The sequence below is a fragment of the Bos indicus genome, chromosome 16 (assembly GCF_029378745.1).
Source record: "Bos indicus isolate NIAB-ARS_2022 breed Sahiwal x Tharparkar chromosome 16, NIAB-ARS_B.indTharparkar_mat_pri_1.0, whole genome shotgun sequence".
In the NCBI taxonomy this organism is placed as follows: domain Eukaryota; kingdom Metazoa; phylum Chordata; class Mammalia; order Artiodactyla; family Bovidae; genus Bos; species Bos indicus.
The window spans coordinates 49,650,799-49,675,536 of NC_091775.1; positions in this window are offsets into that span (position 1 = coordinate 49,650,799).

A 24,738-nucleotide genomic window follows, 5' to 3' on the forward strand; every position below is an offset into this window, starting at 1 on the left:
GGAGAGTACAGAGAGCATCTTTTACCTCCTCCCTTGTGGGCTCAGCATTCAGCACTGGGCTGGGCTTCCAGGAAGTCCACAGCCAGGAATGTGAAGATGAACCTAACAAGAGCAGTATTCCCAGTTTCTTCCAGTCACACACAAATTGCATACACAAAAATCTTGTTAATTGCTATTAATAATACTGTCAGATTTTTATCATAGATGAAGTGCTGTTCTAAACATTTCACAAGGGGTAACTTGCTGTAAATCTTCACAGTCTCCTAACAAAGTACGTGTGATTGCTTTAACTTTGCAGGTGGACACACTGAGGCAAGGGCAGATATGCAACACTGATGGCAGGCAGCCTGCCTTGGGACCCACTTCCTCAGCCCTTTCAAGCTGACAGTGCTTGTTTCCTGCCAGAACAATGCTTGAGTTTCACCACTGATCCTATCATCTCTTATTGGCCAGTGGACTTGTAGTTCTGATGAATCGCGCAATGGCATCAACAGTGACAATAGCTTTTGAGTACTTTCTAAGGTAGAGCTACCTACACACTAAGTATTTTATGCATATGAACTCATTTAATCCTCCCAACCATGCTACAAGGGAGGGTCTCTCACCATCCCCTCGTCATGAAGAGGATGCTGAGGCACAGAGAGGTCAAATGACTTGTCCACAGTCACACGGTTTTCAGTTTGGGGCTAGTACCTCGACTCTTCACCCTTGTACTAAAATGCCTTTGAGAAGGCTAGGAAGTTCTGGAGAGCCAGCAAACACTGCACCTCTACAAGGGAAAAATGTTGTCTGAGAGCAGAGCCAGGACAGAGAGAAGCCCATCTGAGCAGGGCCAGTGTTCTGATGCCATCACCATGCTTTGAAGCCAGCACTGCCAGGTCTTACAAGTCCTGTGACTCAATGCACTGACTTGTTTTTCTTCCTTAAGACACTTTGAGTTAGGCTTTTGCCCCTGTGTGAGAACCCAGGTCCCTTTCAGAAGGGCTGTGGTCTGGAGGAGGATGTGACAGTGACTGGTCCTCAGAGGCCAGTCTGTCTGGAGGCAGTCTGTCTGGACAGCCAGCAGGGGCTTTACAGTTGCCCCATGACACATAGTCCCGCGAGGGAAGCATCTGCTTCTTTTAAAACCCCTTTTCACCCCACAGAGAACCTGCACCAACCCAACAAAGAACCCTCAAAAACTGCCTGCCCCTCTTTCCATTTCAGCACCACCGACAGCGTCATCACCTTGAACTGAGTTTCTAAAGGAGGAGTGGAATGCGTTTCTGTCTCTTCCAGCCAGATAGCCCTTGGAGGCGGTGGGGTGGGGGGTGGTAGCGGTTGTAGACTAGACTGTCGTTTTGATTCCCTCTGATAATTCTGACCCTAAATCCCTTTTATCCCCAAATCTCATAAGCTCTGTTTGTTCCACCTGACTGCTTCAGTGAACAGTTCACTTTGGACTAGGACTTGTGCTTCTTAGAACATGTAATGAATTTTCCCAACCCAATTTCAAACCCAACTCAATTTCCTAACTCTCTCCTGTGACATCCATCTGGGTGAGTCATTTAGCCTCTTGGTTTTGGGTCTCCTCTTTAAAAGAGAGAAGTGAATGATCCCCCAAACTTCACAGGAGGATTGGGAGAATTAATTAATGTTTGTAAAGGATTCTGTCGTCCTGGGGTGTCTTTGATATGGAGGATGAAAGTGTGTGAGTGATGGAGCTGAGCACTAGATTCAAGAGGGGAAAAGAGGAAACAATTCTGTTTGTTAGCTTTAGTGCTCATCCACGTGGTTCTGACATTTAACGAAGTTCTTTTAAGTTTTTCCAAGTTAAATGCTTGCATGTCAATGTCATTCCTTTGATGAAGTCATCCAAAATTTAAAAAATTTTAAAAGAACAACGTTTGTACAAACCCCAAATTTCAGGTAGAAGTCTGTTGCTTGTCAACCAGAGACCTAACTCATCGCCCAATGCAGGCATGGCTAGTCGTGGTAGGAACCCACCTGCCTCCTGCCTGCAGGCCCACCCCCAGCCTAGGAGTACACTTTCTATTCTAAGGAAAATAGAATGCCATGGTTACTAATTTTTTCTAGAGGCTATGTCTGTTGTGGGTTAAATGGAGTCCTGCCCTTCCCACCCATTAATGTGGTCAAGCCCCAGGACCTCACAGTGTGACCGAATTTGAAGATAGAATCCTTACAGAGATGATCAAGTTCAAGTTAGGTCATGTAGTTGAGCTGTGATCCAATAGGACTGGTGTCCCTGTAGAAAGAGGAGATTAGGACACAGACACACACAAAGGGAAGGCCATGAGAGGACATAGGGAGGAGACTGGTGTCTACACACCAGGGAGAAAGAGGCCTCAGGAGGAACCAGGCCTGCCCACACTTCGGTCTAGGACTTCCAGCCTCTGGGATTGTGGGAAAATAAAATTCTGCTGTTTAAGCCACCCATCTGTTATAGCAAACTAATACAGAGTCCTAGCCCACTCAAGGGTTTGGCTAATTTCTCTGTGATCAGTGACTCAGAAAAGAATGTCAGGGGGGCAGTTCCAAGTGTGAGGCTGAGAATAATATCACAGAGTGCTCAGGGCATCCACCCTCTGTGCCCTTTAGACACTTTGGGGCAGGAATTTGGGGTAAGAATTGACATGGAGGGTCATTTCACACAGAAAGGCCTAATGTTTTCCTTTCAATAATTTCATTTGATTTTTTTGTTTCAAATCTCTACATTCTGGCTTATTAAGGGAACTTATCCAAACTCTCTTCTCTGTGTTTTTCTTGGCGAGGTACCTGAGAAAGTTCCTCTCATATCTCTTCTATCTTCCAGAGAAGGCAGATGGACACATGATTCTCCTACACCCTCACCCTCATCAGAAATCAGCAATCTTTAGTAATATTTTGTAGCGTATGAAATAAGGCCACAAATTCTTTGTCACACCTTTGAACAAGAGTTGGAATCAATTTAATGGAGAATAGACTTGTTGCCCAGGGACATGGGTTTGGGGAGGAATAGGTTGGGAGTTTGGGATTAGCAGGTTAAGCTTTCATATACAAAATGGATAAACAACAGGTCCTACCGTATTGCACAGGTAACTATATGTAATATCCTGTGATTAAGCATAATGGAAAAGAATATGAATATATACATGTATATAGCTGAATCATTTTGCTTCATAGCAGAAATTAACAAAACATTGTAAATCAACTATAATTCATTAAAATAAAAGTTTTTTAAAAGTTGATAAATATCCAAAAAATAAAATAAACTTTTAATTTTAAAATACAGAAAGGAGTTGGAGTCTCTTTCTTCCTCCTTGAATCTGAACTGGGGGGCCCATGTCTGGGGTGGGGTGCTTATGCTTTGCTTTGTCCAATGGAGCATGGTGGAAATAATAAGTATGCATTTAGGAACTGCATTAGCCAGAGTTCTAGAAAGAAACAGAAGCAACCGGAAACAGGTAGGTAGGTAGACGGACACAAAGAGATGTATGATGAGGAATTGGCTTACATGATTATAGAGGCTGAGACGTCCCGTGCTCTGTTGTCCAAAAGCTGGAGACCCAAGAAAGCCAAGGTGTATTTCCAGTCCACATTCAAAGCCTGAGAACCAGAGAGCTGACAGTTAAGTCCAGTCCATGGTGTCTGAAGACCAGAGGGTCAGGAGAACCAGCAGGGCAAGTTGTGGTCTGAGCCTGGAGACCTGGGGAGCAGAAGCCTGGAGATGGAGATGTCCCAATTCAAGGGCCAGAGACCAAGGCCCACCTCAGCAGTCAGGCAGAGAGACAGAATCAAACTGCCTCCACTTCTGTTCTACTCAAGTCCTCCATGGATCCAATGAGGCTCCTCATGTCGGGGACAATTGTCTGCTTTATCCAATCCACTAATTCAAATGCTGGCTCTCCCAGAAACACCCTGACCTCAACACACCCAGAAAGTGTTGTACCAGTGATCTGGACACTCCATGACCCAGGTGGACTGGTCACCAGAGCCTTGACCTTCAGATACTTTGAAGCTTCCTCCTTCACCCTCTTGAAATGTTCCCCAAGATCAACGGGCAAGGAGGAAACCTGGGACGAACGGCCAAATGGAATTGTGTCCCAGCTGAGCCTGGTCCTGGGTGATGCAGGAGGGAGCCACCCTCACGAGGAGCCCAGCAAACCAGCCACCACACAGCTGAGGCTGCCTGGAGAATCAGGAGGAGCGTTGTGTCTGTGATGCTGAAGCCATGGACTCCGGGTTGGCTTGGTACACAGATGGAAGGCTAGATTGCCTCTCTTCCCTTGGGTCCATGAAGCAAGGAGGCCAATCAAGATTAGATAAAAAGTAGACTTCCAAGAGTCAAAAAAATAAAAATAAAAAATCTAGTTACACAGTTTTTTATAAACCAATATAACAAAGATGTTGTCCAATAAAATTGTTAGGGGACTCAGAGCCCTGAAGCAATCCTTGAAAATAATTTGTAATATTATATTAATTGTATGCAAATGATGCTGCCAAAATGCTGGAAAACAATTGATTTTTTTAATAATTTAAATGATGCCCCTGAAATCCTGTGCAACATAATTTGCTTAGCAAAACACTTCCTCCTAAATCGTTCCCAGGAAGGCTTTGATCACATCATAAATTGTATCATCACCAACTCTGCACCACTGCAGCCACGCTGCAGGAGTCAGGGATGTTCTCCCATACCTAAATCTGAACCCAGCTTTCTTGCTCTCCTGTATCTCCCCCTTGGGGGCCTTTTTGCTCCTAAGCAAAGTTTGTTAAGTTAGCAAAACATAGGGCTCACTTCAGACTTCTAAATTCGTCATAGTGCACAAACCAGAAAGGTGTGTAGCACTTTCCTAAAGGTGCCCTGTGGGCACTGAATTCTGCTGTATATGTGTCTTTATGTGCATGTATGTATGCATATGTGTGTGCATGTGTATGTGTGTCCACATATGTCCCTGTTTGGGGGTACACATGTACACATGTATTTAAGTGTGCTTGTGTTTCTGTATATGTATGTGCATCTGTGTGCACGTGGGTATATGTATGTGTACATGTATGGCTCTGTGTTTGTGTTCATATATGTCTGTATTTGTGTGCATGTGTGAACATGTGTATGCACACATGTGTTTCCATATACACATGTGTCTCTGTGTGTGCATGTGTGTTTGTGTGCAAATATGTGTGTGCGTGTGTGACTGTGTGTCTGTATATGTCTCTGTGAACATGTATGTGCATACATGTCTCTATATACATGTATGTCTCTGTGCACATGTGTGTGCATGTGAATCCACCCTCTAAACTGGCCTGAGCTCCATCTTACTGAGAAGATGCCTACGTCCTGGGACAGGGGCCACGTTCATGAAACTAACCAGACAATGAGGATTCTGGGTCCCATATGACTTGTTCTTTTTTCACTTTTTGTCACACTTCAGGAATGTAGGGGCCTGGAGTTGAACAGATGGAGCTGGTTTATAAGGTCATGCTTTCCCCATAGGCCTGGAAAACAAGGACCCAAAGTTTCAGTGTAGCGCCGGGCCTCTCACACCATTTTTCAGCCCACGGCCCACTCTGGGGAGTTGCCCATGAAATGGGAGGCCTTCCAGGAAGCGAGAAGAACCCTTTATAGATGGAGAGGCTGGACAAAAGATAAACAAAACGGCAAACACCTGAAGTCTGCAGCATCTCTCTCATCACTGCAGTCCACATGAATGGGTCTGGGGTCAGGGGATTCGTATCTCCTCTGCTTCAGGCCCATCCCTTACCCTAATGAGCCTATGCAGTTATCTTATTTGCGTCTGAATGAAAACAGCCCCTGCACTGGTTCTAGGGAGAATGATCAAAGAGGGATTTAATTAAATTTTCATATTTAATTTTCTTCTTTCATTTTACTGTCTTTTTTGCTCAAAACCTGCTATTCTCAGGGAGCTGGAAAGTTGCTCAAGAGAGAACTCCCTTGGATGGGAGAGAAATGGGGGCTTTATGGGTTTTCTTGAAAGGACCCAAATCTCTCCATCTCCACTCAGTTTGAAGCTTGCACAGTGTAATTTAGGGCAGCACCATTTGAATTATGAATTGGCCACTCCAGTGGTAAATTAAACACGCCGCAAATAGCTTCAATCTCTAGCATCCCCAGGAATGCGTGTTCAGTAACTTGCATCCAAACTGGAATGGGGGTGTTCAAGGAGAAGAAGAGGCAGGCCTGGGGCTGTCTATTCCCACCCTCACAGCCACCTGTCACCAGCCCGAGCACCCTTGGTTTCACAAAAGGCAGGGCCCCATGCAGGTGGAGCCTTTGATTCCCCGAGTGCTCAGTCAGTGCAAGTGATGCGGCAGATGATAAAGGTCCACAGTGAAGTCTGAGGAAGACAGGGACCCTCTGTGAGGTTTATTCTCATTTGGGGGTAGGTGGGAGTCGGGCTCGGGGCTTCTTTCTCTCTGCACCAAAGCTGGTGACTGGCAACCGTCCTTACTGCCAAAGAACACCGCCTCGTTAGCTCTGGGGGTGGATTCAGTGGGAGGGGGGATGTACAGAGCGAAATTTTTAGGCCAAAATTATTGCATTGCAGACATGTAGACCTCCCTGATTGATGTCTGCTCATATGCACAGGACCAAGCATAGACTGTGACGAATTCCCCCCAAACCCGTGAATACAGTGAACAAGATTTATGCAGCTTCACATCAAGGGGAAGAAATCCCTCTCCTTCCAGAGCATCAATTACACACTCATAATTCATGTGTTTATTACACATCATTCTTATCTACTCATTAGAGCAGACCCTCCCCAAGGAGATCTTCCCTAAGATCTAATTGGAATTGTATTCAAATATGGGCAGAGCCTCATGCCTGACTGGAGAGGCAATAAGATGGATTTCCCCAATTCCTGCCCACCCGCTGAGCTCCAGACACCCATGTTGTGATTTTCTGGCTGGCGCATATGAGCTGATTGGAAATCCAGGTGGAGCCCAGTGAGTTCGTACTCCAAAGTGCTGCTGAGGTCACCAGGCAGGTTTTGTGGGTTGATTTGTGTCCTCTAAAAGCAAAATGGTTGTCTGAGGAGGCCTTACAAAGAGCTGAGAAAAGAAGAGAAGCTAAAGGCAAAGGAGAAAATGAAATATATCTGAATGCAGAGTTTCAAAGAATAGCAAGAAGAGAAAAGGAAGCCTTTCTAAATGATCAATGCAAAGAAATAGAGGGAAAAAAATAGTGGGAAAGACTAGAGATCTCTTCAAGAAAATTAGAGATACAAAGGGAGCATTTCATGCAAAGATGGGCACAATAAAGGACAGAAATGGTATGGATCTAACAGAAGCAGAAGATATTAAGAAGAGGAGGCAAGAATACACAGAAGAAGTATACAGAAGAGATCTTAATGACTCAGATAATCACCATAAGCCTCTCATAGTGACTAGGTGTCACTCACCTAGAGCCAGACATCCTGGAATGAGAAGTCAAGTGGGCCTTAGGAAGCATCATTATGAATAAAACTAGTGGAGATGACGGAATTCCAGTTGAGCTATTTCAAATCCTAAAAGATGATGCTGTGAAAGTGCTGCACTCAATATGCCAGCAGATTTGAAAAACTTAGCAGTCGTCACAGGACTAGAAAAGGTCAGTTTCCATTCCGATCCCAAAGAAAGGCAATGCCAAAGAATGCTCAGACTACCGCACAATTGCACTCATCTCACACACTAGCTAGCAAAGTAATGCTCAAAATTCTCCAAGCTAGGCTTCGCCAGTACGTGAACCAAGAACTTTCCATATGCTCAAGCTGGATTTAGAACAGGCAGAGAAACCAGAGATCAAATTGCCAACATCCATTGGATCATCAAAAAAGCAAGAGAATTCCAGAAAAGCATCTACTTCTGCTTCATGGACTACACTAAAGTCTTTGACTGTGTGGATCACAACAAACTGTGGAAAAATCTTCAAGAGATGGGACTACCAGACTGTCTTACCTGCCTTCTGAGAAATCTATATGCAGGTCAAAAAGCAATAGTTAGAAACTATTGGTTCTAATGGAACAACTGACTGGTTCAAAATTGGGAAAGGACTACGTCAAGGCTGTATATTGTCACCCTGCTTATTTAACTTATATGCAGAGTATACCATGACAAATCCCGGGCTGGATGAAGCACAAGCTGGAATCAAGACTGATGAGAGAAATATCAATAACCTCAGAAATGCAGATGATACCACCCTTATGGCAAAAAGCAAAGAAAAACTAAGGAGCCTCTTGATGAAGGTGAAAGAGGAGACTGAAAGATCCAGCTGAAAACTCAGCATTAAAAAAACTAAGATCATGGTGCCGGTCCCATCACTTCATGGCAAATAGATGAGGAAACAATGGAAACAGTGGCAGATTTTATTTTGGGGGGCTCCAAAATCACTGCAGATGGTGACTGCAGCCATAAAATTAAAAGATGATTCCTCTTTGGAAGAAAGCTATGACAAACCTAGACAGCATATTAAAAAGCAGAGACATTATTTTGCCAAATAGTCAAAGCTATGGCTTTTTCAAAAGTCATGTATTGATGTGAGAATTGTACCACAAAGAAGGCTGAGCACCGACCAAAGAATTGATGCTTTCAAATTGTGATGCTGGAGAAGACTCTTCAGAGTCCCTTGGACTGTGAGGAGATCAAACCAGTCAATTCTAAAGGAAATCAACCCTGAATATTCATTGGAAGGACTAATGCTGAAGCTGAAGCTCCAATACTTTGGCTGCCTGACGTGAAAAGCCAACTCTTTAAAATAATACCCTAATGCTGGGAAAGATTGAGGGCAGGAAGAGAAGGGAATGACAGGGGACAAGATGATTGGATGGCATCACTGACTCAATGGACATGAGTTTGAGCAAGCTCCAGGAGATCTTGAAGGACAGGGAAGCCTGGCATGCTGCAGTCCAGGGGGTTGCAAAGAGTCAGACACAACTGAGAGACTGAACAACTACAAAACCTATAGTGAAGTCCTGTTACTGCAGTCAGGTTTAGCTGTGAACCCCTTGAAAGCCAATATTTGGGAGATAAGCATTGGTTGGAAAAGGAAAGCTTGCTTTATTCAGGAGGTCAGTGATGTGGGGAGATGGTGGATTCATCTCCAAGAACCAACTCCAAAGATTCTGCCTGACAGTGAGAGTTTTTAAAAAGAGAAAAGGGAAGCTTGTTTCCCTTAATCATTTGAGGAGAGGGTCAGAATCTCCATCATCTACCCCCGCGGGCAGTCTGGTTGGCTCCTTGGGATCTTGCTTTCAATGATCTCTTGTTTGTGGGTTTGCTCAAAGGATCACCAAAAGGGAAGCAGGGGGAAAAGGCCAAGTCATCCATTAATTACTTATTTTATTCTTCATCCCTACTTCTTTCATCTCAGAAAAGAATCAACAGGTTAGGCAAAGCATTGTGTGATCAAATGACTTGAAATGTAAGCGAGGGCCACAGGTTAGTGAAGCATGGGGCACCTGGTATAAAGGTAAAATTAAAATATACCTGTGAGAGGAGGAGCTAAGATGGCAGAGAAGTAGGATGGGGAGAACACTTTCTCCCTCCACAAATTCATCAAAAGAACATTTAAACGCCGAGTAAATTCCACAAAACAACTTCTGAATGCTGGCAGAGGACATCAGGCACCCAGAAAAGCAACCCAAGTCTTCGAAAGGAGGTAGGAAAAAATATAAAAGACAAAAAAAGAGACAAAAGAGGAAGGGACGGAGTTCCGTCCCAGGAAGGGAGTCTTAAAAAGAGAGAAGTTTCCAAACACCAGGAAACCTTCTCACTGCCGAATCTGTGCCAAGCCTTGGAAGCACAGAGGGCAACATAGCAGGGAGGAAAAATAAATAAACAATTAAAACCCGCAGATCGCGAGCCCTACTGTAACTCCCCCAGCGGAGAAATAGCACAGACGCCTGCACACACCACTAGCAAGCAGGGGCTGGGCAGGGAGGCCTGGCATGGGCTGCATCGTTTAGAGTGAGGATCTGGCCTGAAAACCCTGAGCGCTACCTGAGCGAAATAATTTGGGCTAGCAAACCAGACTGTGGGATATCTACCACGCGAAAAGCCAGCACTAACCTAAGACACCGCCAGGCCCGTACACGGAACAAAGGGCTGAACAGAGATAGCTGGCTGCAGACCATCCCCCTCCGGTGACAGGCAGCCAGTGCCAGAAGGGGGCAATTGTAGCCCCAGAGAGACATTATCTATAAAACTGTAAGCAGGCTTCTTTGCTAACTAAAACTTCTTGGGGGTCTGGACAGTCAACATCTGCCTGAGAAGGTGCGCCGGTTGTACACCTAGATAACCGAGCGGCGGAGAGGTGATAAGTCGCAGCAATCACGCTTGGCAAACACCTCATCACATGAGCTGCTTGGACCTGGGAAGGGCACAAAACGCAGGCCCAACCAAGTCTGTGCCTCTGAGGACTACCCAACTGCCTGAACCTGAGCGGCTTGGACCTGGGAGGTGCAGGCAGCCCAGGGCCGGCCGCGGATGGTTCCCAGGGGAGCAACCTAGAGTCTGAGCAGTGTGGGCAGGGAGGCTACACGCGCCGTGAGCAGGGGCAGACCCAGTGTGGCTGAGGCACTGCAAGCACACGCCAGTGTTACTTGTTTGCTGCATCCCTCCCTCCCCACAGCGCAACTGAACAAGTGAGCCTAAAAAAAAAAAAAAAGTGTCCTCCACCGTCCCCTTTGTGTCAGGGTGGAAACCAGACACTGAAGAGACCAGCAAACAGAAGAAGCTATAACAGAGGGAACCGCCTTGGAAGCTACAGGCAATAGATTAAAAGCCTATTAGTTAGTACCTATGGTTAGTACCGACTACATAGGAAGGGGCCTATAGATCTTGAGAAATATAATTCGGACCAAGGAACAAGCCAAAAATGAACTGAACCCACAATACTCACACAAAACCAGAGAAAGTCCTAGATATATTTTTACTATTTTTACGATCATTCTTTCTTTCTTTTTTTAAAATTTTTAAAAAAAATTTTAAGTCCTCTATTATTCCTTTAATTTTCACTTTTATAACCTATTACTTTGCAAAAAAAAGACCCTAATTTTTTTTAAGCAAACTTCATATATACATTTATATATACAGAAATCCCTTGCATTCCTATACACTAATAATGAGAAAACAGAAAGAGAAATGAAGGAAACAATTCCATTCACCATTGCAACGGAAAGAATAAAATACTTAGGAATATATCTACCTAAAGAAACTAAAGACCTATATATAGAAAACTATAAAACACTGGTGAAAGAAATCAAAGAGGACACTAATAGATGGAGAAATATACCATGTTCATGGATTGGAAGAATCAATATAGTGAAAATGAGTATACTACCCAAAGCAATCTATAGATTCAGTGCAATCCCTATCAAGCTACCAATGGTATTCTTCACAGAGCTAGAACAAATAATTTCACAATTTGTATGGAAATACAAAAAACCTCGAATAGCCAAAGCGATCTTGAGAAAGAAGAATGGAACTGGAGGAATCAACCTACCTGACTTCAGGCTCTACTACAAAGCCACAGTTATCAAGACAGTACAGTACTGGCACAAAGACAGAAATATAGATCAATGGAACAAAATAGAAAGCCCAGAGATAAATCCATGCACATATGGACACCTTATCTTTGACAAAGGAGGCAAGAATATACAATGGATTAAAGACAATCTCTTTAACAAGTGGTACTGGGAAATCTGGTCAACCACTTGTAAAAGAATGAAACTAGAACACTTTCTAACACCATACACAAAAATAAACTCAAAATGGGTTAAAGATCTAAACGTAAGACCAGAAACTATAAAACTCCTAGAGGAGAACATAGGCAAAACACTCTCTGACATACATCACAGCAGGATCCTCTATGACCCACCTCCCAGAATATTGGAAATAAAAGCAAAAATAAACAAATGGGACCTAATTAACCTTAAAAGCTTCTGCACATCAAAGGAAACTATTAGCAAGATGAAAAGACAGACTTCAGATTGGGAGAAAATAATAGCAAATGAAGCAACTGACAAACAACTAATCTCAAAAATATACAAGCAACTCCTACAGCTCAACTCCAGAAAAATAAATGACCCAATCAAAAAATGGGCCAAAGAACTAAATAGACATTTCTCCAAAGAAGACATACAGATGGCTAACAAACACATGAAAAGAAGCTCAACATCACTCATTATCAGAGAAATGCAAATCAAAACCACTATGAGGTACCATTTCACACCAGTCAGAATGGCTGCGATCCAAAAGTCTACAAGTAATAAATGCTGGAGAGGGTGTGGAGAAAAGGGAACCCTCTTACACTGTTGGTGGGAATGCAAACTAGTACAACCACTATGGAGAACAGTGTGGAGACTCCTTAAAACCTGGAAATAGAACTGCCTTATGATCCAGCAATCCCACTGCTGGGCATACACACTGAGGAAACCAGAAGGGAAAGATACATGTGTACCCCAATGTTCATCGCAGCACTGTTTATAATAGCCAAGACATGGAAGCAACCTAGATGTCCATCAGCAGATGAATGGATAAGAAAGCTGTGGTACATATACACAGTGGAGTATTACTCAGCCATTAAAAAGAATACATTTGAATCAGTTCTAATGAGGTGGATGAAACTGGAGCCTATTATACAGAGTGAAGTAAGCCAGAAAGAAAAACACCAGTACAGTATACTAATGCATATATATGGAATTTAGAACGATGGTAACAATAACCCTGTGTACGAGACAGCAAAAGAGACACTGATGTATAGAACAGTCTTAAAGACTCTCTGGGAGAGGGAGAGTGTGGGAAGATTTGGGATAATGGCATTGAAACATGTATAATATCATGTATGAAACAAGTCGCCAGTCCAGGTTCGATGCACGATACTGGATGCTTGGGGCTGGTGCACTGGGACGACCCAGAGGGATGGTATGAGGAGAGAGGAGGGAGGAGGGAGGAGGGTTCAGGATGGGGAACACATGTATACCTGTGGCGGATTCATTTTGATATTTGGCAAAACTAATACAATATTGTAAAGTTTAAAAATAAAATAAAATTTAAAAAAATACCAGCAAAAAATAGATAAATAAAATAATATAAAATAAAATATACCTGTGAGGTTTCAGGGGCTGCTTACGGTCCTGACTCCCAGTCCCTGTGAATGAACCTGGCATGGATACAGCAATCTTTGCAGATGCCATCAAGTTAAGATGAGGTCACACTGGATTAGTGGATGATGCTCAGTCACTCAGTAATGTCCAACTCTCTATGACCCCAAGGAATTTAGCCTGCCAGGCTCCTCTGTTCATGGGACTTCCCAGGCAAGAGTACTGGGGTAGGGTTGTCATTTCCTTCTCCAGGGGGGATCTTCCTGACCTAGAGATCGAACTCACACTTCCTGCATCTCCTGCATTGGCAGGCGGATTCTTTACTACTGAGCTGCCTGGGAAGCCCACACAGAATTAGGGTGAGCCCTAATTTTACCTCTGACCCTTTTAGAAAAGAAAAGATGAACACACAGGGAAGATGCTCATGTGATGACAGAGGCAGAAATTGGAATCACACGTCTACAGACCATGAAGCAGCGAGGAGCCAGCATTTATAATCAGAGACACAGTGTTGTGAAAGCAGATTGGGGCTGTGTCTCACAATTTCTTTATTCCCCCCTCCTCCCCTCCACCTCTTTGATGGGGTTGAAACCCACATCACATATTAATGTGACAGTCGGGGTCACCATTGTAACCCTGCCATCCCTGTTCTCCAAACAACCGAGGGTCCATCTCTCGTCTCCCTCCCCCGCCCCCCGGATAATCCGCAGATTCAGAGCCCGGTGCTTCCAACCAGGCCTCGGGGAGCTGGGCGCCCGTGTGCTGAAACATTCACCTCCACTGTCAGGTGTCAGTCAAAATGCAAGCACCAGGGCTGGTTTGTGCCCCTCTGATGAATGACTTCAAATTCCCTAGACCCATAGGAAGCAAAGCTGGCCACGCTAGACAGCACTGTGGCCTCCCAGATGGAGGTGGTGAATGGGTCCTATTTCTGCACACCCCCTCCCCTCTGTTCTCCCTGTCAGAGCCTCAAGCTCATGGGTGACTCCACTTCAGTGGGGTGTATTCACTTTTCCAGTGGTTTTCCCTTCAGAGCCTTAGGGCCTCTGTCCATATCCTACACAAGTCAGCTCGGTCTAGGTTAGCAAAGCATCAGAGAGCAGACAGCTTCAACAACGAGACTTGTCCTCTCCCCATCCCAGAAGCTGGGCTCTGAGATCCAGGTGAGAGCAGAGCTCGTTTCGCCTGAGGCCTCTCTCCTGGGCTTGTGGACAGCTGTCTTCTCCCTGTGTACTCACATCGTAATTCCTATGTGTGTGTCTGTGTCCTGATCTCCTCATTTTATAAGGACATGTAATCTGGTCCCATCACTTCACGGCAAATAGATGGGGAAACAATGGAAACAGTGACAGACTTTATTTTCTTGGGCTCCAAAATCACTGTTGATGGTGACTGCAGCCAGGAAATTAAAATATGCTTGCTCCTTGGAAGAAAGGCTATGACAAACGTAGACAGAATATTAAATATGAGAGACATCATTTTTCTGACAAAGGTCCGTATAGTCAAATCTATGGTTTTTCCAGTAGTCATGTACAGATGTGAGAGTTGGACCATAAAGAAGGCTGAGTGCCAAAAAATTGATGCTTTTGAATTGTGGTGTTGGAAAAGACTCTTGATAGTCCCTTGGACAGCAAGGAGATCAACCAGTCAATCCTAAAGTAAATCAACACTGAATATTCATTGGAAGGACTGATGCTGAAGCTGAAGCTCCAATACTTTGACCACCTGAAGCAAAGAGCCGTCACATTGGAAAAGACTCTGATGCTGGGAAAATTGAAGGCAGGAGAAGAAGGGACAACAGAGGACGAGATGGTTGCATGGCATCACTGACTCCATGGATGTGAGTTTGCACAAACTCCAGGAGATGGTGAAGGACAGGAAAGCCTGGTGTGCTGCTGCAATTCATGGAGTCCAAAGAGTTGGACATGACTTGGGGACTAAAAAACAAAACAGCAATCCTATTGTATTAGGAACCACCTGCTTAACTTCTTAGCTTAATTCCATCTCTAAAGGCTCTGCCTCCAAATATAGGCCATTCTAAGGTTCTGGGGGTTAGAACATCAATGTGGGGGGAAGAGACTCTTTCTCCTAACAAGGTCAGAATGTCACTGTAAATCCCAGCAAAGCATCAGATCCCAAAGACACATATCTTTTCTTTCGACCACATCCTGGACATCACCTGGGACTACCAGGTGGATGGAGAGCTGCAGAAATCAACACAGAGGACAGGACAAGCCATGAGTTTCAAGGTTAGCTCTCTGCTCCAGGGAGAGCACCTGGCACTTTGGTTTGAGTCACTCACTCTTGGACCTGATGCTGTGCAAGATCCCAGCTCAGGGATACACCCAGAAAGGGGCTGAGATCTAAGACTCCCTGCTCTTGGGTCTCCTTTCACCACGATGAAGCAGGTTTGGAGTGATGCCAGCATTGACAGCCTGCTGAGGTCTCTGCAGCATTGCCTCCAGGAAGGGAGCTGGGAAGGAAGCTGAGGTGCCCCCTAAACCCTCCTGAATGGGGATCCCTGGCCAGGACAGGGGAGCTCAAGGAAGGATCCTTCCTGGAGTTGGAGTCAATGTGCATTGAAAGGCAGCCCTCTGGTGGGGTTCTCTGAACCACCCCCACCCTTGCCCTGGGAGTCAAAAGATGGGTCTATCTGTCCTTCTCTGCTCACTGCCCCTGGGAAGCCAGGACCCTGACCACATGCCTAGTGCTCTTCCTTAAGCAAATCTGTAGTCAGCTAACCAGCACCTCTTCTACTGCTTCCCTCTATTTAACACAAGCAGAACAGGTTAGGGGGTGTTGGAAGGATGAGAAGGGGAGGGGACTCTGTAAATCCAGGCCTGAGTGTGCAGAGTGGCAGACAGGACCAGATAACACGTTGCTCTGCTGTTCTTGGTCATTGTCCTCACAAATGCTCATCTCCCCAACAAGTCCCCTGTATGGAGCAGCAGGGTCTGAGCAGAGAAGCAGTGTTCCTGGTTTCCAGAACCTTTCCCTCAACTTACCATGAAGAACCCAACTCTACAGACACAGAGTGTATGGGTTAGCATTTGAATTATTTCATTCACAGGCAGTGTGAAGAAAGTCAGCACTGGGTCTGCATTTTGTGCAGAAAAAAAGAACAGAAGAGCACATTAAAGTGGCCAACAGGCACCTGACAAGATGCTCAGTATCATCAGCCTCACACCTGTCAGGACGGCCATTGTTAAGAAGACAAGAGACAACAGGTGGCTGGCAAGAATGTGGAGGAAAGGGAATACATATACACCATTGGTGGGCATGTAAATTGGTCCAGCCACTGTGGCAAACAGTATGAAATTTCCTCAGAAACACAGAAAGATATCTGCTATACAATCCAGCAATCCCATTTCCCACTGAACTCAAAGGGAATGAAAACAGGATTTCCATCAGCTATCAGCACCCCGTGTTTATTGCAACACTATTCACAACAGCCAAGATATGGAAACAGCCCAAATGCCCATCCATGGATGAATAGAGAAAACGATGTGGTATGTTGTTCAGCCATGAGAAAAGGAGGGCATCTTCCCACGCCTGGGATGGGATTGGATACTTTACCCTGAGTGAGATAAGTAAGACAAAGATGAACATTGTATGATATTACTTATATGTGGAATCTAAAGAAGGTATACCTGGGGCTTCTTGGGTGGTCCAGTGATTAGGACTCTGAGTTTTCAATGTAGTGGGGGCTGGGTTTCATCCTCGGTTGGGGAACTAAGTTCCTGCATGCCACATGGCAAAAAATAGAAATTAGAAAATTAGATAAGAAGGCAAACCTGTTTAAAAAACAGAGAGGCAACAGTGGTCCCCAGGGGATGGCAGAGGGTATGAATAGGACTGATGGTGTTTAAGGGCACAAACTTGTAATGTACAGTAAATAAGCCATAGGGATCAAGTACACAGTATAATGGTTTCAGACAATAATACTGTACTGTAATCATGTAACGTGATAAATCCTACTACACTGGCAATCATATTACCATATGTAAATATATCAAAGGAACATGTTGTACACTTTACGTAATATTTATGTCAAATTTAGTCAATTAAAAAAAAGAATTTAAAGACTATTTTCCAAAGAAGAAATACAGATGGACAACAAGCACATGAAAAGATCCTCAACATGGCTAATGATTAGAGAAATCCAAATCAAAACCACAATGAAGTAGCACCTCACACTGGTCAGAAGGGCCATCACCAAAAAGTCTACAAATAATACATGCTGGAGAGAGTGTAGAAAAAAGGGAACCCTCCTACACCATTGATAAGAACGCAAGTTGGTGCAGCCGCTCTGGAAAACAGTACAGAGGTTCCTCAAAAAGCTAAAAATAGAACTGCCATATGATCCAGCAACCCCACTTCTGGGCATATATCCAGACAAAACTCTAATTCAAAAGGGACACGTGCACCCCTGTGTTCACTGCAGCACTGTTCACAATAAGAGACATGGAGACAACCTGAATGCACATCGACAGATGAGTGGATAAAGAGGTAGTATACATAGGCTGCATCTTTAGCCATCTTTTTGAGTATATTATGTAGTATTTACGTGTATATATATATAAGCATTGGAGAAAGCAATGGCACCCCACTCCAGTACTCTTGCCTGGAAAATCCCATGGACAGAGGAACCTGGTGGGCTGCAGTCCATGTGGTCGCTAGGAGTTGGATACGACTGAGCGACTTCACTTTCACTTTTCGCTTTCATGCATTGGAGAAGGAAATGGCAACCCACTCCAGTGTTCTTGCCTGGAGAGTCCCGGGGACAGTGGAGCCGAGTGGGCTGCTGTCTCTGGGGGCGCACAGAGTCGGACACGACTGAAGTGACTTAGCAGCATATATAAGCATTTGTGAAGACAATGGCCTATATATATACATATACATATACACATACATATATGTATGTATAAGCTTCCCAGGTGGTGCTAGTGGTAAAGAATCTGTCTGTCGATGCAAGACATGTAAATCCCTGGGTCAGGAAGATCCCTTGGAGGAGGGCATGGCAACCCACTCCAGTATTCTTGCCTGGAGAATCCTACGGACAGGAAAGCCTGCTGGGCTACAGTCCAAAGGGTTGCACACAGTCAGACACAACTGAAGCAACTTAGCAAGAGCGTGCGCGCACACACACACATGCACAATGGAATACTACTCAGCCATAACAAAGAATGAAACAATGCCATTTATAAAAACACAGAGGATGAGACAGGATGAGATGGTTGGATAGCATCAAAGACACAAGGGACATGAGTTTGAGCAAGCTCCGGGAGATGGTGAAGGACAGGGAAACCTGGTATGCTGCAGTGCATGGATTCGCAAAGAGTCGGACATGACTGAGCGACTGAACTGAATTGAATTAAACTGACAAAAACACGGATGGACCTAAAGATGATTGTACTGAGTGAAGTAACTCAGAGCAAGACAAATGCCGTATGCTATCACTTATACGTGGAATCTAAAATACGGCATAAATACACTTATCTACAAAACAGAGACAGACGCACAGACAGAACAGATCGGTGGGTGCCAAGTGGCGGAGGTGGCCTGGGAGCTGTGGTCAGTAGGTGCAAACTGTTATGTATAGAAGAAAAAGCAAGGCCCTACTATACAGCGCAGGGAACTATACTCAACATCCTGTGCTAAACCATAATGGAAAAGAACATGAAAAAGAACGCATATATGTGTATAACTCAATCACTTTGCTGTACAGCAGAAATTATACAACACTATCAATCAACTATCCTTTAATAAAATTTAATAAATAATTATGATATTTTTTAAAAAGCAGAAAATTCACATCCTGCTCTGCATTGGGGTCTTCTCACTTGGAAAGGGACCCACCTGCATACCACCAGCTTCTTTCTGCAGCTCATTCGCCAGAACGTGTCACCTGGACCACGATCTTCCAGAGGGTCTGTGACACAGGAGTGCATGTGCCTAGGTCTGTGACCATCCTTGGACAGGGGCTGTTGGTCAGCAAGAAAGGGGTGGTGGATATTGAGCAGGCAATGGGTCGGGGGAGGCAGCCACATGTGGGGCACCATTGGAGAAGTGGGAAGCCTCCCCTTTCCAGCAGGTAACTGGGAATGTGGAGCCACAGTAGGGACTATGGGAGAACTTGAGTCTTCTTTTTTAAAATGTTAAGCATGTTTATTGAACTAATACTCCCGTGCCATCCAGCTGACCTTTTAAAGTACAAAATCAGCAGTTTTTAGTACACTCACAGAGTCGCAGCCATTGCCACCATCAGTTTTAGAACTCTTTCATCACACCAGAAGGAAACCTGCATCCCTTAACTCTCACTCCCTAATCCTCCACATCCTTTCTAGTCACAGGCAACCACTCATCTCCGTTCTATTAATATCTGCATGTGTGTTAGTCACTCAGTCATGTCTGACTCTTTGCAACCCAATGGACTACAGCCCACCAGGCTCCTCTGTCCATGGAATTCTCCAGACAAGAATACTGGAGTTAGTTGCCATTCCTTTCTCTAGGGGATCTTTCTAACCCTTGGGTCTCCTGCATTGCAGGCAGATTCTTTACCATCTGAACCACCAGGGAAACCCCAACATCTGTGTAGACCTGCCTGTTCTTAACATTTTGTATAAATGAAATCCTATACCTGTTCTAAAACTGATGATCTTTGTGTATGCTTTCTCAAGCTCGGACTAATGTTTTCAAGGTCAGCCCCTGTTTCAGTATATATCGAAAGTCCTTTATTCATCTGAATATTATTCCACGGTATGTATATATCACACTCTGTTTAACCATTCACGTGCTGACGGGCATTTGGGCTGTTCCCTCCTTTGGGCGGTTGTGAATAGCACTGCCGTGAAGATGCACACACATTTCTGCGTGGCTGTACATCTTCATTTCTCATGGGCAGATTCGTTGGAGTGGAATTGCTGGCTGATTTTCTTCTGAATGTGCTCAAGAACACGCACTGTTTAGATTCTATCATCAAAATACTTCATGTTGGTAACAGTGCCTTAACAACCAAGCATGAGATTCGTCTGAAATTTCCAAGCTGAATCTGACTTGAACCACCCTGCAACTTCTCTTTGCCCCGAAGATGAGAACAGTGAATGCTCAGGTATTTTTCCCATGTCCTTCCCTATGTTCTTACAAGGCATCAGTAGTCTGCTGATGAGCAGGGAACCTAAGCTTACTCTCCTGGCAGATGCCTCCTAGTCCCATTTCACTTGAGACTCTCTTCTCTGCCCACAGGATTAAGCCTGCTCCTCATCCTGGAGCCCACAGCACTTAAGGTAGGGGTCCCCAACCTCTGGGATCTCATGCCAGATGATCTGAGGTGGAGATGGTGTAATAATAATAGAAACAAAGTGCATAGTAAATGCAACAGGCTTGAATAATCCCCAAAGCATCCTCCCAACCTCCCCACCACCTCTCCTGCCCTTGGAAGCATACTTTTTCATGAAATCAGTCCCTAGTGCTAGAAAAGGCAGCCCTGGTTTAGGAGATTAAACCTCCCATCTCCCCTTCCTCTGCCCAGGCTGTGCTCCCAGGGGGCAAAAAGTGTGTTTGATTATTTTTACTTTGTGTGTGTGTTTGCAAAACACAATGATGAGCTGGGGGGAAACAACCCTTCTGGCCTTTTCTATTGTTGCTGTTGATTTTTTCTATTACTTTTTCTTTTCAGTGATGTAAACCTTCTCTGGGCACTTGGACTGGGGTCACGTAGTTCCTCCCCAGTCACATGCTTTGTCTAATTCCATCAGCAAAGAGTCCTGTTCAGACCCTCCTGCTTGGAGTGAGGATGCGGAACCCAGTCACTGCCCTCAGAACCTCAGTTGAGTTCAGTTGCTCAGTTGTGTCCAACTCTTTGCAACCCCATGGGCTGCACCACACCAGGCTTCCCTGTCCATCATCAACTCCCAGAGCTTGCTCAAACTCATGTCCATTGAGTTGGTGATGCCATCCAACCATCTCATCTTCTGTCGTCCCTTTCTCCTCCTGCCCTCAATCTTTACCAGCATCAGGGTCTTTTCAAATGAGTCATTTCTTCACATCAGGTGGCCAAAGTATTGGAGTTTCAGCTTCAGCATCAGTTCTTCAGCATCAGTGAATATTCAATACTGATTTCCTTTAGGATTGACTGGCTTGATCTCCTTGAGTCCAAGGGACTCTCAAGAGTCTTCTCCAACACTACAGTTCAAAAGCATTGATTCTTCGGTGCTCAGCTTTCTTTATATTCCAACTCTCACATCTGTACATGACTACTAGCAAAACCATAACTTTGACTAGACGGGCCTTTGTCAGCAAAGTAATGTCTCTGCTTTTTAATATGCTGTCTAGGTTTGTCATAGCTTTTCTTCCAAGGAGCAAGCATCTTTTAATTTCATGGCTGCAGTCACCATCTGCAGTGATTTTGGGCCCAAGAAAATAAATTCTGTCATTGTTTTCCCATCTATTTGCCATGAAGTGATGGGACCAGATGCCATGATCTTAGTTTTTTGAATGTTGAGTTTTAAGCCAGCTTTTTCACTCTCCTTTTTCACTTTCATCAAGAGGCTCTTCAGTTCTTCTTCACTTTCTGCCATAAGGGTGGTGTCATCTGCGTATCTGAGGTTATTGATATTTCTCCTGGCAATCCTGATTCCTGAGGCAATCTCAGACCCTCAGGGCAACAGAAGCTGGGCCAGACCTTGGTGATGCAGGCGGTACAGGGTCCTGGACTCAATGGGGGAGCCCACATTCCCCCTGCCCTTCTTGTTCCCCTTCCCTGGAGGAAGCAGGGGAAGAGGGTGCTTCTATTTCCCTCTGCAGACTGTCCTCCCCAGCACTTGTTCTGATTGCCTCCTGTTCACCCCATTGTAAGGGAGGGATTTCCCGGGAAATAGTAGGAGATGCTGGAGATTGTACTGATGAGATGATCAGCAGTTGTTAGTCACAGGTACACATGGCCTGGGAGAGGGGACTCTGTCCCACTTTCGGGGCCCCCAGGGTTGCACTCGGGAGCAGAGGGAACCAGCAGGGGCTGTGGGAGCAGACTTCATAGTGGCCAGAGGGCAGGGGTCCCTTGTACCTTCAGGGGGATGCTAGTGGCTTGCTGGAATAATTTTGTGAGCTGATAGGAGGGGGGTGGGAAACTTTCTAGGTTGAGGACTGGGTGGGGTAAGGCTGGTGTAGCTGAGAGGAGACTAGCTGGGTGGGGAGAGGGCACAATTGATGAGAGCAGGGAGACACATGGTCAGGTCCCTGGAGCCTGGACGCTAATCCCTGAACTGTGGGCTGTCCTTGGAGTGGGCACAAAAATTTGCCATCAGCCCTCATCGGAAAGGGGTCAACAGATGACAACATGAGAATGATGAAGCCAACACATGCAGCCTGGGGGAATTTTTCCTCCCAAATATATGCAAGGCATCCTGGGTTGACCTGACACTGTTTGTTTGGGAGCCACCCCAGGGTCCAGGTGGTGCACTGCCCTTGCCTGCAGCACGACCAGAGGACACCACGGCTTCCTGTTGAGTTGCCACCTCTGCTTTCCTTCTGTGGCCCTCCTGGAGCTGTTTCTTGGGTCACCTTCTTAATGGAATAAGATAACACACGGACCAGACTTTTCTCCTGCTGATGGTTTATTTTCACATCATGGCCATGGAAGGTACTTACTTAAGCCCCCAGGCTGGTGGGACCATCTGTTCTTTGGCATCTGGGTTTTGGGGATGCCCCATTATCAGAGGACATTGTTTCCAGAAGGCATCCAGGAGGAGATGGGAGGGAAACTGGAAGGTCCCTGAGGCGCAGATGCCTGGGGGCAGTCCTGTGGGCTCTGGGCTTTCCAGGGCCAAAACCAGCCATGGACCTTACAAGGAACTTGAGTCTACCCATTTCAGTTTGTAAATATTCTTACCATCTTCATTATCCCCTTTCTGCAGATGAGAACACTGTGAGTCTGAAAGGTTAAAATATGTCACTATATCTCTTAACAAAAATCAAGAGCCAAAGTTCTTGTTGTTCAGTCACTAAGTCATGTGCGACTCATTGTGACTCCATGGACTGCAGCACGCCAGGCTCCCTTGTCCTCCACTATCTCCCAGAGTTTGTTCAAATTCATGTCCATTGAGTTGGTGATGCTATCTCACCATCTCATCCTCTGTTGTCCCCTTTTCCTCCTGCCTTCAATCTTTCCCAATACCAGGGTCTTTCCCAGTGAGTCAGCTCTTTGCATCAGGTGGCCAAAGTACTGGAAATCTCTTGACTGGAGCCCAAAGCTGCTTCCAGCCTGAACCCCTCCCACTGCCCCAGCTCTAATGCACAGTATCAAAAATGTGATCTCCAGTCAGCTCTCATTCACTCCTGCTGCATTTTGCTTTGCACATTTCCTGGGGCGGGGGGTGGGGGGGAGGGGGTTCAAATTTGGCTTTTAAAGTATCATTCATATGGATTGTGGAGCTTCCCAGGTGGCGCTAGTGGTAAAGAACTCGCCTGCCAATGCAGGACACATCAGAGACATAGGTTTGATCCAGGGAGATCCCCTGGAGGAAGGCACAGCGACCCACTCCAGTACTTTTGCCTGGAGAATCCCATGGGCATAGGAGCCTGGTGGGCTGCAGCCTGTAGGGTTGCACAGTCAGACACGACTGAAGCTACTTAGCATGCACACATATGGACTGAACGGTTTTCTTTGCGTATTTTGGAGCCATTCACCTTTTTGCAGGTCTCAAGTGACTTTGCAAACGTTCTTGGGTCAGCTGGCCCAGCTGCACCTGCTGCCCTGGGCCCCACGTTCACAGCCCCCATCTCCCGCATGGCCCTTCCTCCCTCAGGACAGGCTGACTTGGGGCTAGATCTAAGCAAAGAACTGCCTGGCATCTGTCCTGCCCTCCGGAACATTCTGCCCTTCCTGGATACATGCCTTCGAGCTTAACGACGTCTGGTTCCCCTCCTACACATCCTGAGAGCCACCCAGCTTGACTGGGCGGGATTCACCGACCCCCTCACTTCCTGGGCCATGAGGCCCCTGCCCCTGCATCCGGGTTGCTTGGTGAACAGCTAAAAGTAATCCTGCCACTCAGCCATCTCAAAAATTGTTCTTTAATTGTCCTGTCTCCAGTTTTATTTTTCTAGCACTTAATTAAATTGGGCTGCTAGCGGAGGGCACACTTCCTGTTTTACACTGGATAAGAAATAGTAACAAGGTAACTGGATGGTCTCCTCCCTGGCCTTTCCTCCCCACCACCCTTTATTGTTCTGCATCCTCTTTCTGAGTGGGTCTGAGAGTCCTGAGGGCCTGGGACCCAAGGATGAGGCTGGACCAGGCTGGTAGAGCCTCGATGGTTCACCTTCTGTATTCCCTGCTCAGTTTGAGAGCTGGTGGGACGTGGAGGGAGTTCAAGGGCAGCCGAACCTCTCAGAGGATGAAAGCTGCAAGGCAGCTGTCCGTAGCCCAGTTCCTGAGCTCTACCCATCTCTAGATGGCCGTAGCCAGGGCTTGGAGAAGCAGCCTCAGCTGGAATACCGTGATTCTGGCCCTGGGAACCACGTCTCTACTTGGCCAGTTTGGAGCTCACCCTTCTCAAGTGCAAGGCAGTCGGGACCCAGGGCACCAGTCTCCAAGACTTGCCTTTGGCAAGCACAGAGGGTGGTCTCCTTACATGGAAAGCACTCACGGGCAGGCAGCTGG